Consider the following 13,367-nt stretch of genomic DNA (forward strand, 5'->3'; position numbering starts at 1 on the left):
AAACAATATATTGAATTAATATAAACCTGACAAATAAATAATGCAATTTTTTTCCTGGAGCAAGAATCACTATGGTCATAGAAGATGTTATATCTTTAATGGAATAAAGTCAGTAGTAGTTAAAAATGTATATTACATAAATAACACAATTCCTTTTAAGAGATGGTCTTCATTTGTAAATCATGTTTAGATGTTAATGCATAATTTAAAATTCTCTGTGATTTCCAAATAAGGTACAATAAACACCTACTTCTCTCCATCTCCCTCCCACTGTCTCTCTCCCTCCCTTCTCCCTCTCTCCTAAATTAAAGGAAACTTCAAAGCTTCGTGAAAAAAAATGATTTCAAAACAAAAACTTTAACATTAACTGCAGAAAAGACAGCAAGCTTTCTAATAAAGAATATACAGTAGCAGCTACTCAACAAGATGAAACCAATGTTAAAACAATAATTATTCTGTGGATGTCAGAATTTTAAATGAAGTTTTCTTTTTGCTTATTTTAGCTTTAAATGATATTTCACTCACATTCTTACTTAATGGTCTATTTGATTTATTATCTATTTTAATGGAGCAGATGGATTGTAACAAATAATGTTCATATGCACATGTTATTTTTATTAGTAAATTTAATGAAGAAAAATTCAAAGGTAATAAAATATTAAAATTAGTAGAATTGATGTGTTTCTTAATGAGGCTTTGCGTTTTCTTCTGTTATACATCACCATACTACAGACTGCTCTTTGGAAATGAAGGTAGATGAATATCCAATAATTTTTTTAATCTACACATTATAGTATTTCTCTTTGTACATTGAGTTATTTGGGTACTCTCCTATTTCTTTTCCAAGATTAGGTTTATGCTTCATTGAATTAGGAACATCTCATATATAGAGCCTTTTTCTTTTCCTTTAAACATTTGTAAAGTCAAATAGGTTCTGAATAATCTGCTATCTACATGACAGTTATTATTTGTTCCTGTTATCCCAAGCCAATCAAATTGTCATCTTTGCATTGAAGCTGAGTTTTGCTCAGAACTCTTTAAACCCCTACTTGTAAGTTCAATAAAAGTTGGAAAAGCTATGAAATGACTTTTGACTGCTGAATCAGTGCCAGGAAAGCCAATTAATCTGATTATATCCCATGGAAAGTTACAAAGACTGAGATAAATACATTGGAATAGTTAACATAATGAACCTCTCAAGATACAAGATAAATGATTGAAACAATTAGATAGATTTTATTTTCTGTCTTTTCAAGCCAACTGCTTTTATAACCTAATCACATATCCTACTGATGAGAATATTTTCTGTATGGAAAAATGAATTGTTGGAAGAGAAAAGGTCACATCTAGTTCAGAAAAATCATTTTGAAAGCTTTTCTCTGGTATTTATTTGTTCTGGGAAATGATTCTTCAGTGTACTCTGGGAGCTACCTGTCAATAGGTGCTCTTCTATTCTGTTTAACTGGCTTCCCTTCTTTATCTACCTGACTGATGGAAACAAATATTCATGCTTGTGAGGGCTACATAATATAGACATAGCAGAAGGAGTAATAGTGCCTACCAGGAAGTTCTCTGAGTCTCTCTCTCTGTGTCTTTCTCTGTCTGTCTGTCTGTCTGTCTGTCTGTCTGTCTGTCTCTCTCTCTCTCTCTCTCTCTCTCTCTCTCTCTCTCTGGCTCTGGCTCTCTCTCTCTGGCTCTCTGGCTCTGTGTGTGTGTGTGTGCTTTGTTTTGCTTTTTCTATTTTTATTTATTTTTTATTTCAATTAATTATTATTATTAGTAGTAGTGGTAGTACTATTTTTGTTTTTAAAGACAGGGTTTCTCTGTATGACAGTCCTGGCTGTACTAGAACTCGCTTTGTAGACCAGGCTGGCCTTGAATTCACAGAGACCCACCTGCCTCTGCCCCCAAGTGTTAGGATTAAAGGCATGTGCCACCACCAGTATCCGGCTCTATTTTTCATTTGTTTGTTTTTTGAGACAGGGTTTTTTGTGTAGCTGTGACTGCCTTAGAACTCACTCTGTAGACCATTCTGGCCTTGTATTCACTGAGATCTGCCTATCTCTACCTCCCAAGGGCTAAAATTAGAGGCCTGCCCTGCCACTTTCTGACTATTTTTTTTTACACAATTTTTACCTTTTTACTTAGGCTGATATTTGACATAAAAGAAAAGAAAGATGTTTTCAACAGATTATTATTATTGTATTAGATGCTGCTATTACCCTGTGATAAGACTGGTTCTGTTTGCCTAATATTCTATTTGTTTTAATTTTCTTCTAACAATCACACCAATGGGTATAGGGCCTTATACATTTTTAACCTTCTCACAGTGTAGAATTGAAATATGCTTCAAATAATAAAATATGTAGTTTTCCTTTCAAATTGCCTCATAAAACATGTAATACTTCTTGAATACTCACTTTACAGATACTTAAAGAGTTGAATATTACTTAATTTGGGATTATATTTCTTTGTTGCATATCATACTCATTGAAGATAATAAGGCTACTCAAGATAACTATAAAACAATGATTTTTAATAGGCTTATTTCTCTATTCTAACATACAAGCAAAACATTGAGGAATTTTGAGGAAGAGCTAGGGATATAGCTCAGTACTTGAACACTTTCCTTGAATGCAAAGTCCCGGGGTCCCCCCCCCACTACCAAATAATCACATTAGGAAAACCATGGAAAGTTAAAAATTCTAGACGTTTAGAACAGATATCAAACCAACATGTAGTCCTTCTTTTCCATATAATATTTTAATGTTGCAATTATCGCAAAAACAAATGAACTAGTTTTTGTATTTGTTTAGTTCTAGCCACTGTGTTGAGGACCCAACTGAAGTTAAGATAGATTCTTTAGAAACAGGAGGAAGAAAAACTTTAATCATTAGGATGAATTTACTCAGTGTTGGCACCAGAAAGGTCCCCTGGTAATTTATCTCTGAATACAATGTCTTCTGACTCACAGGTTCTCCGACTTCCCAAAACAATGTGGGTAGTAGTAGATCACATGTTCCAATACATGAAATTGGGGGGACATTTCATATACAAATAATGATATTATAGAATAAGAAAAATTAATGCAAAATATTCTCCTAAATTCTCTCCCAAATCTCAATTCTTTACAAAAAATAATTGTATTAATAACTGACTAAATACCTGTTTCTCATTTGGAAAAAAAAAGTTATGTCTTCAAAACTTTAAGGTAAATATTTAAAATTTTGTGGAAACATGACATATTATTAATGCATTATACACGGTATTGTTTTAATAGTGCATGTTTATAGTAAAAGAACGCTGTGTTAATTGTTACAAATACAAAGTTGTGTGAACAAAACATTTATATTTTTGAAAATATTGATCAATCTGCAATGGAACAAATTTTGTTTTTCAAAGAAGGGGTGAATAATTGAGAAAATAGAAAACTAATTAATTTAATACCATTGTTCATTTTAGAAATGAGCTTGTGTGTGTATACATTAACTATAAAATTCATTATAAATATACAATAAATTTTGATTTAATGACATTTTGTATAATATTTAAATAATTATTTTTGTGCACACTGGGTGGACAATTTATATCAAATGATGATATTATAGAATAAAATATTCAATGCAAAATATTCTCCTAAATTCTTTTCCAAATCTCAGTTCTTTATAAAAATTGTATTAATAACTGACTAAATACTTATACAAAACACTAAGCAAAGCATAGATTGATTAAAACATTCTGTCCCAAATCTAAAGTTACCTAAATTTTTCAGGTAATTGAAAGACAAGTCAGTTTAGACGCTGTGTATTGCCATAAAATGCTGATCTCAAATGGATACTGGTGATTGTTTCTCCAACTGCCTTTCCCTGTTGAACAGGAAAAGAGATCCGATTGATTTTCTCTTGACTTTCCTACTTGATAACGATTGAAAATAGGTGGGAAGCTAATGAAGTTACAGATGCTTTCAGCTTGTTATTCTAAGTACACACTGAAGGGACTGAACAGCTCAGAGGAACACATCTTGCATCTGTAATGGCTAGTCTCTTGAAAAGTATATAAACACTTGATTAGTTATGAGGCACCAATTGACCTTTCTTTACACTCATTGAGCATTAAAGAACATTAATTACAAACTTCTGAAAAGCATCTGTTTAGTATATTTCATCTTCTCATTATATCTCAGGAACTATGGTAATTGAGTTGAATAACACGTCTAGAGAAATCAATGCACCAGTTTAGCATGAGAAAAGAAAATAAATGAACAGAATTGAATTGAGAGGCAAAAATCTGATACGTGTGCTTATAGAGGTTTGGTGTTTGTTAAAAATATTGCTCTAAGCCGTCAGTAGAAAAATATATGTTTACTTAAAAAAAATGAGCCAATCTGATTTTACCTTTCAGAAAATAAAATACATTGATGTGGTTCTATGTCTTCTACATTCATAAAAACTGAATTCTAAAAAAAAATTAAATATTTAAAGAAAATTGAAATGTTAAAAGGACAACTAATAAGATATTGAACTAGGAATAAATTCTTTAAACAAGACAAAAGTTTCAAAACAAAGCAAATCAAATAAAATTTCACCACACTCAATCTGCTTATTTATATGAAAAATAACAGCATTCATTCATAACTCAAATGAAATATAATAGGCTATTTTATTAAAACATTTACTTAATCTTTTTGATAACTTACATTGAAAATAAGTTTTTTGCCCATCAATATTAAAAATTGGAATCTTTGTGTACCCATATCAGATATACTATATGGAATATGTAACTTAGTACAACTCCTTAAACATATTGCTGAATTTAGAAAATATATTGCATGAATAGTGAATTGAATAACTATAGTAAAAATAAAAAATACGTAGAAAACTCTAATATTACTTAAATATAGTCAATGTTACAACTTCATATAAGAACACAATATTTCATAAATTGTATATGAAATGACATCTGAAATAATCATCTAAATTCACAGTTATACTGCAGCATTTAATTCAAGTGGAACAGATAAATAAAAATGGATAAATAGAGAAATATGTTGAATTGGAGGGTGCTGAGATTATAAGGGGCAGAAAAATTACATGAGTTTTTTTTACAAAAAGTCCCCTTTAGAGACAGAAATGACAGAATGAATATGTCTTTAAATGGGGATTTATTAAATTGGCCTACACTATACTGATGGAAAGTCTGAGAATCCAGTAGTTGCTCAGTTCATGAGGTTATATGCCTTAATAGTACCAATCTGGTGCTGAAGTACCGTAGGATCTCTGCATAGTCATTGTTCTTCAGTCCTTATTTGAACATTAAACTAGCTGAGTTCTCTGTCAGGGAAGGATAACAGTAGCAACAGCACTAATAGACTAGATGTATACATCAGCAAGGAAAAAGGTAGGCAGGTCAAAGCAGCACTATTTTCTCTAAGGCTTCCTTATATATGAGCTGAGTACAGTAAGTGATGCTGACAGTGATTGAGGGTCTTCCTTCCTTAGTCAGTTCTTCCATTACATACCCTCACAAACTTTGCCAGTTGAGTTCTAGTTGATTACAAATTCAATCAACTTAGCAATCAAGATGAATCATCACGACTAGGTTGCTAGAAATAAAAAAAACCTTTAAGATATTAAACTAAATATTTCTAAAAAATGAAAAAAAATCAAACTATAAAGATAGCTAGAAGCACATTCCAGGCATACAGTACAAGGCCCTGAATTAGGACCATAATATGTTGGCATACTCAGGGGAGAATAAAGGAAACACTTCTGGGTGGTTGGATCACCTGGGCCACCCGTTTTCATTGGTGTCTGGTCCCCTTGTTCTGAAAACACACAAAGGTAATATACACATCTGCATCATCACAAATGTGCACTGTGTGATGTACACAAGCCAACCAAAGATGAGTTTTTGTTTTATGTTAGAGCAGGTAAAATATATGCCACCTGACTTGTAGTTTTTCTAGATTTCTTTCTTTATGTCTGTAGCTGGGATTTTCAGGAGGTCTCCCTTTTCAAATCCGATGTCTATCAACCATGAATGAATCCATAGCCTTCCATTTTCTGATTTCTGTTTTAATATTGACACATTTAATATTTAAGGTAGTTTAATTTACCAGTTCCCACTTAACAATCCTTTGTCTCTGAGCAGTTGTTGCTTGTTCATCAGCATTCAAAAAATTCAAAAGAGTCCGGGTCGAAAAGCCAGAGGCTAGTAGAGAAGTTGCTGGCTCTGGTGCTTGCTTCTTCAGGGCATGTGGAGCTGCGGGGGCACCCCGCAGGGCGGGAGGTTGCAAAATGGACACCCCTCTGCTCTCGGATTCTGAGTCAGAGGAGTCCCTGGTCTCAGATCAGGAGTTGCAGGATGCGTTTTCCTGCGGACTCCTGAAGTCAGGCCTCAATGTTGTGCTCCAGAAGCCGAAAGAAGGCGGTGAATGATGTGAATCGTCTGAAACAGTGTTTGGCCGAATTCAAACGGGATCTGGAGTGGGTTGAAAGGCTCGACGTGACCCTGGGTCCAGTGCAGGAAGTAAATGAAACTCAGCCAACACCCGAGAACAAGGACCAGAAGAAAGGTGTTAATCCAGAAGACGACTTCCAGAGGGAGGTAAGTTTCTACCGCCAGGCCCAGGCTGCAGTGCTGAGTATTAGGCCCGCTCCATCAGCTCCAAATCCTCACCAAGCAGCCCACTGATTATTTTGCAGAAATGTCCAAGTCAGATCAGCAGATGCAAAAGATTCGACAGACGCTGCAGACTAAGCAGGCTGCCATGGAGAAATGTGAAAAGGCCAAGCAACTTCGAGCGCTTAGGAAATACGGAAAGAAGGTCCAGACTGAGGTCCTCCAGAAGAGACAGCAGGAGAAAAAACACATAATTAATGCTATCAAGAAATACCAGAAAGGCTTCTCTGATAAGCTGGATTTCCTTGAGGGGGATCAGAAGCCTGCTGAACGCAGTACAAAGGCCAGAGCCAAGAGCCAGCAGAAGAGTAAAGGGCCCAGTGCCAAACGATGGTACAAAAACCAGAAGTTTGGTTTTGGTGGAAAGAAGAAAGGCTCCAAATGGAACACTCATGAAAGCTACAACGATGTCTCCAGCTTCCGAGCCAAGGTGGCTCACGGCAAGGGCCCCAGGAAGCCTGGGAAAAAAGAGGGCAAATAAGCGCCCAGGAAAACGAACAAGACAGAAAATGAAGAGCAAAGCCCGCTGAGCAGTATCGTTCTAAAGAACCAAGGAAAAGGGCGAATGTACAGACTACAAACCACTCAGAACTTTCGTCTTTCTTTTTGTAGAATTTTTTAAAATAAATTAAACTTATGCAAGATACTCGGGTCAAAAACAGAGACTAAAAGATTGAGAAGTTTGCATATTAAATAATATTGCTGACTATTAAAAAAAATTCAAAATTAAGACAACATACAGGATCCAGACTCCCTGTGTATTTCCCGTCTCTCCATAGTTTATTCTTTTTTATCATTTAGCAGCTATTTACTTTTTATGACTGTTAATACCTGTTTACTTTTCTTTCTTAAGCCTATGCACATTTCAAAACACACAGTTTAGACTTTTTTGTTTTGTTTTGTTTTGTTTTTTCATCTGGATTTGTCTTTTCTGTGGCTCTCTAGCCTTTTCTCTCTGCAGGAGACAGAAAACCTTAAACCATGGCTTTGTCTTTTGGCTCTGCCCTCTCTCTATGGTCTGATAGCCTAGCCTTAAGCTCACAGGCTCTGTCTGGAGATGTGTTTGACTGGAAATGCTTTCAGTCACCCCAGATCTGAGAAGCTGGTGACTGTGCTGTGACAGGAGTTTTTACTTAGCTTGTTTTTTCTACATATTGTACCGGCTTTTTTCCCCGTCAGTTATTGTAGACCCTATGTGGAAATTTGGGCCTCGTGTTGGAAGACCAAATGTACCAGGCTTTCTTTTGGGCCACCAACCAGCTCCTTAATCAGACTTATAATTAGTTATAAATGCTCAGCCTTAGTTTATGCTCATTTCTGGCTAGCTTTTTTTTTTTTTTGTTTCTTTAACTTAAATTAACCTGTTTCTCTTCATCTACATTTTGCCTTGGCACTTTTCACATTTCTTTCTGTATGTCCCTACTCTGCTGGCTGGCAGTTCACTGGCTGACCCGGGGTCTTTCTTTCTCTCTCTCTCTCTTTCTCCCTCGTTCTTTCTTTTCTTGTTTTCTTTTTTTCTCAAGACTAGTTTTCTCCTCCTACTTATTCTTTTTGCCTGCCAACCCCACCTATCCTGTCTTTGCCTTGCTATTGGCCATTCAGCTCTTTATTAGACCAATCAGGTACCTTAGGGAGACAAGATGAAACAAATGCAATACATTTTTACATAATTAAACACACACTCTTACATCATTAAACAAATGCAGCAGAAACAAATATAAAACACTATCAATCAGTTAAATTAATATTCCAAATAAACAAACATAACACATCTTTGCCTAGTTAAAGTAATATTCCACAACCCGGGTTTACTGCATGAATCACTGTGTTACAGTGTAGCTTCTATGATGAAAATTTCCCCTTCTTCCTTTTTCCCCTTTTGTTCTCTTAGATGTTATTTTGTCTTAATAGGAGGGAGGAGATGGCTGGGATCAGGAGTTATAATGTGAAAGACACAATCAAGAAAGTTTTAAAAGTTTAAAAAGATAAAAATGACACATACAGCTCAAAAAAAGCTTTGAGGAAAATGAACCTCCAATTACTTGTGTGTGCATGTGAATGTGTGTGTGTGTGTGACTTGATTTAAAGCTATGACATGCAAAGAATCTAGATAATTTTGCTTTTTGAATAACAAAACAGAGTATTTCATTGCATATGTTTCACTGGGTTGGAACAAAGTTTCCAACGATGCTTCTAAAGGATGCTTCTGTTTACTTTTCAAACACAACATGCATATTTTCCCTTTTTATTCACAAGTGAAATAGTTTTGACATTTTTCCCCTTTGATGTGGAATATACAAGAAAATAGAAAATCAGTTTTTCTGCTATGGAATTTCTGGTCCTAGGACAATGAGAACAGGATCAGAATAATTAACCAATTTAGAAAGCCCCCATATCACTAATTTGGAAATATGTTTATAGAATTTCTGTGCAGTATCATTAAGTTTTTCTTTCAAAAATACCCAAAATGAATTTACTTTTTAATATAAATTTACTACTTTTTCTCTTTCCATCAGTGAACCCACTTAATTAGCTGAATAATTTCCTTTTATTTTCTCTCATTCAGATCACATTCTGTGAGCAAGTCAAACCCATTTAATCATCAGAATAGCATTGTGAATGAGGTGAAATAGTTATTTCAGCTGGAAGATGTTAATTATGATTTTATTTCAAAGATATTGATAAAATAGTAAAATTTACATTTGCTATTCTTCTCAAAAGTAATAAGGACTTTCATGATTAATTTCTACTTAAATCTGTTTTTTTCCTTTGAAAGGTATATTGAAATATTCAAATGCTGCTTCTAACATCTACCAAACTGCTCATATTATTTTTGAAAATTAGTATTAATACTTAATCTACAGATGAGTTTCTGTCATTATGACTAAATTTGACTATTTAAAATTCATAACTTCTACTCACCATGCACATATGCACCAAGCAGTGCCATTTGTATTATCCAGGATAAACTTATCAAATATTGAATCAAAGCCTTCTCTTCTTCTCCTAAACTACTTCAATTTAACACTCTCAGATATCTGAAATATTAGATACAAACTAAAGCCAAAATGTCATAGTTTTCTCTGTAAATGATCATTTGCATGTTATATTATGATTGCCCATAGTTCTGAAGCCAGTATCATGTATGTCTACACTTGTCAATAAACTTCTGATCACAAATTAAATGGCAGTTTTGTACCACTTGTTATAGATATGACAATGCGTCTATACACACATCAATTCATTTAATTGTTTATATAGCAAGGTAAACATGTAATGTCATTTTTTGTATATTTCTGCCTTTCTCTCTCATGGTCACTCCCTCCCTTTTCCATCTCTCTGATACACACACACACACACACACACACACACACACACACACACAAAACATATAAATACAAAAATGATAATAATAATAATAACAATAAACAGGCCAGGAGTGGTGATATGCATCTTTAATCCCAGCAGTCAGATTGTAAGTGCAGGAAGATCTCTGTGAGTCTGAGGTTAGCCTGGTATATACAGAGAGTTCTGGGTCAGCCAATACTACACAGTGAAAGCCTATTTCAAAAAATAATAAATAGAATAAAATATTTTTATTTATAAAGTAAATAAATATCCTGGATTGTCTAAGACTCATATTTTTTTCTGTGATAAAATTTTCAGCCTTAAATCTTGGTTCCAAATAATCTTGGGTTTATTGTTGCCTTAAATAATTTAATAATTGAAAAGAAATCAAAATAATCTATGATATTTAGCAAGTACAGTTTTAGTTATCAATAATCAATATGAATATGCTAATTATTTTTCTTTTACTTTGATCACCAAATATTTTGACAATCAAAAACTTTGACCATAAAAACTAATGGAAGAAAGAATTTATTTTGAATTATAGTCCTAGTGGGCTAATATTCCATCTTCGTTGGAAAACTTGACAAAAAGTGGTAGGCACGGAGGCATGAGCAGAAAGATGAAAGATCACATGTCAGTCTCAAGCAGGAAGCAGAGATTGTAAAGTGAAAGTAGATTGGGGTATATAATCTCAAAGCCTGCCCTCAGTGACATTTCTTCCAGCAAAACTGACCACGTACATCTCCCCAAACAGCAACACCAAATGAGAGCCTAGTTCAAATACCTGAGATTATGAGGACTATTTCTCACTCATATCACTACAATGAGAAATAAATCTCACATCTTTAAAAGTTAGTAGCTATATTTTTTACATATAATTGCTACATCAGTGATTGGTACTCAACTCTATGAACATTTCTGCTCTTCATGGCAACACTTGCTAATGGAACTGATAGCAGCTATTCTTAGTCATAAATCTGGTGGCAGATGTTACCTGTGAGCTGGTAATAGCTACTGTCTGAGTTGGTGGGGCTGTCAGAGACTTTAACTGTTGTAAAATAGTCTATGTTTTTCTATGTTTACAAATTTCCTAAAAGTAATAACACTGCACTCTCATATTTTCTAATCAATTCATTCTTCCACTTTCCAAGGATTTCATTGTTTTCTACTATTTTGATTGGTGATTTTGTTATTAATTGGGACTCAAGCTAGAATTATCTGTGAAGGAAGCATAAATTGAGAAAATGTATACATCAGATTTACCTGTAGGCATGTCTGGGGAAGATTGTCTTTCTTGTTAATTGATCTAAGGGGTTCCAGTCCACTATTCTGTAATCTGTTTTGTCCATATATGTTTAAAAAGCTAACTTAGTGATGCAAAGATGACTTAGGGATTAAGAACACTTAGCGCTCTTCCAGAAGACCTAGGTTTGATTTCTAGCACCCACATGAAAGCTACCAACTCTTGTAATTTCAGCTATATTCCTTATCCAAATAATAAACAAGGAAAACATGTTATATAAATATATTAAATTATTAGTTAAAATTTAATTAATAAATATCACAATATTTGGAGCTTGAGAAATGGCTCAATGTTTAAAAACACCGGGTCTCTTCCAGAGGAGCAGGGTTTGGTTACCAACACACATATGCTGCCTCACAACTGTCAGCAGCTTCAGTTCTGGCAGATATGACACTTTTTTTGGTCCTCTTCGGGAACCAGGCATGCACCCTGTTCATAGGCATACATGCAGGCTAACCACTCATACACATAAACATAAATTTTAAAAAACTCCATATATTAAATCAGCACTCTCTTTCTGAGAGAAATTTTGTATTCTGACCTTGTGAAATTCAAATGACAGTTTCAATTTGCCATTGCCGTTTTGAGAAGCTTATTCTGTGGCTCACTGATTTCTAGGAGGAATTAATATTTGACTTATCTTCAAGGTTCCTAAATACTATGGAATTAATACAAATGTGACTAAAACTCAGACTAGAAAGGTAATATTAACACTTGCCTGGATCACTCATGGATTATTTTCTCTTGTATCAATCAATGCCAGTTTGGCTTATTTCTCTTTTTGCTTCAGTTCTTGTTCTTTCTGATGATACCTTTCAGACTAGACTGTGTTTTCTATAAATATCATCACTGCTTACTTAAAACAGTGAATTTCTTGTTTTGTAAAATAGTGTAGATATAGTGGGATGTTGTAGCATATCTAAGGTTCACAAAGTACTGTATTAAATTTCAGCGTTACTATTGCTTTTCTGTGTGCATTTGAAAACTTTCTGAATTTTCTGATTGTCATTTTGAAATAGAATTTGTTTGCATTTACCTCATAAGGAACTATTACAAGTCTTAAAATAATACATGTTTATATATTCATATAGCACAGTGCATCAAATGCAATAGACACATGAATGACAGAGATAAATTTCCTATCTGTTATGATTTCCTTACCTTGCTTTTCCTATAGGCATATAGAACACATGTGCTGTAAATTTTAGTTGATCACCCTAAGGTCATTTGGCTTTAGAAATCTTTCATTACATTGGAAAATATATGTCTTCTTTGTTTGTTCTTTAGTATCTATCTATATTAATTTATCTCCATGTACCTAATGACTGTTTTGGCTTAAAATATGAATATTTCAATTGACTGTTGCAAAGTACAGAGAAATAACTAGAATTATACATTATTTTTAAGCTAGGAGATACATTCTAAATATTACAAAAGGATTTTCTTACTTTTGCTAGGGGAACTAATCTTATAATTTTAGGGGCACTGTATAACATGGAGAGATAATTCTGCTATTGTTAGTCTTACTGGGGAACTACAAAATATTTCTAATGAATTTTTATAATACAAACATGTAAGATTCTAGTTCCATAAATGACTCAATTTTGAATTCTCCAATTTCACATGATAAAATTATATCTAGCTACATTTTATGAACCAAAGCATTATGTTTTAAATTTACTTTTACAACTACATATTCTAAACAAAGAGATCTTTGGGGATTAAGTTCTGTAAAATTCATTCATATTGTGGAAGACAAATGACAAATTTGTATGTAACCTGAAGATTTCTATCTAAAGATCATCTTCTGGTCCTCACAGAAAACATTGTTAGGTAACCAAACCAAAACCAAAATTGATCCTGCCGTATTCCAGAAACTTGCTTCAGAATATAGACTGAGATAAAAGTGGTTTTGCTTCAAATTATTCTTCAAAAAATTAATAGGAGATTGGGAGAGATACCAATTACGATTAAGCCTTAAACAAGAGTCCAATTTCAAGCAAAGGTGAACAAAGGATAACAGACACTAAAC

General features: G+C 33.8%; 1 pseudogene; it reads left to right on the plus strand.

The window, feature by feature from the left end:
* Positions 1-6,296: 6,296 nt before the first annotated feature.
* LOC142840731 (putative rRNA-processing protein EBP2 pseudogene) lies at positions 6,297-7,324 on the plus strand (annotated as a pseudogene).
* The last annotated feature ends 6,043 nt before the right edge of the window (positions 7,325-13,367 follow it).

The sequence above is a fragment of the Microtus pennsylvanicus genome, chromosome X, assembly GCF_037038515.1.
Source record: "Microtus pennsylvanicus isolate mMicPen1 chromosome X, mMicPen1.hap1, whole genome shotgun sequence".
NCBI lineage: Eukaryota > Metazoa > Chordata > Mammalia > Rodentia > Cricetidae > Microtus > Microtus pennsylvanicus.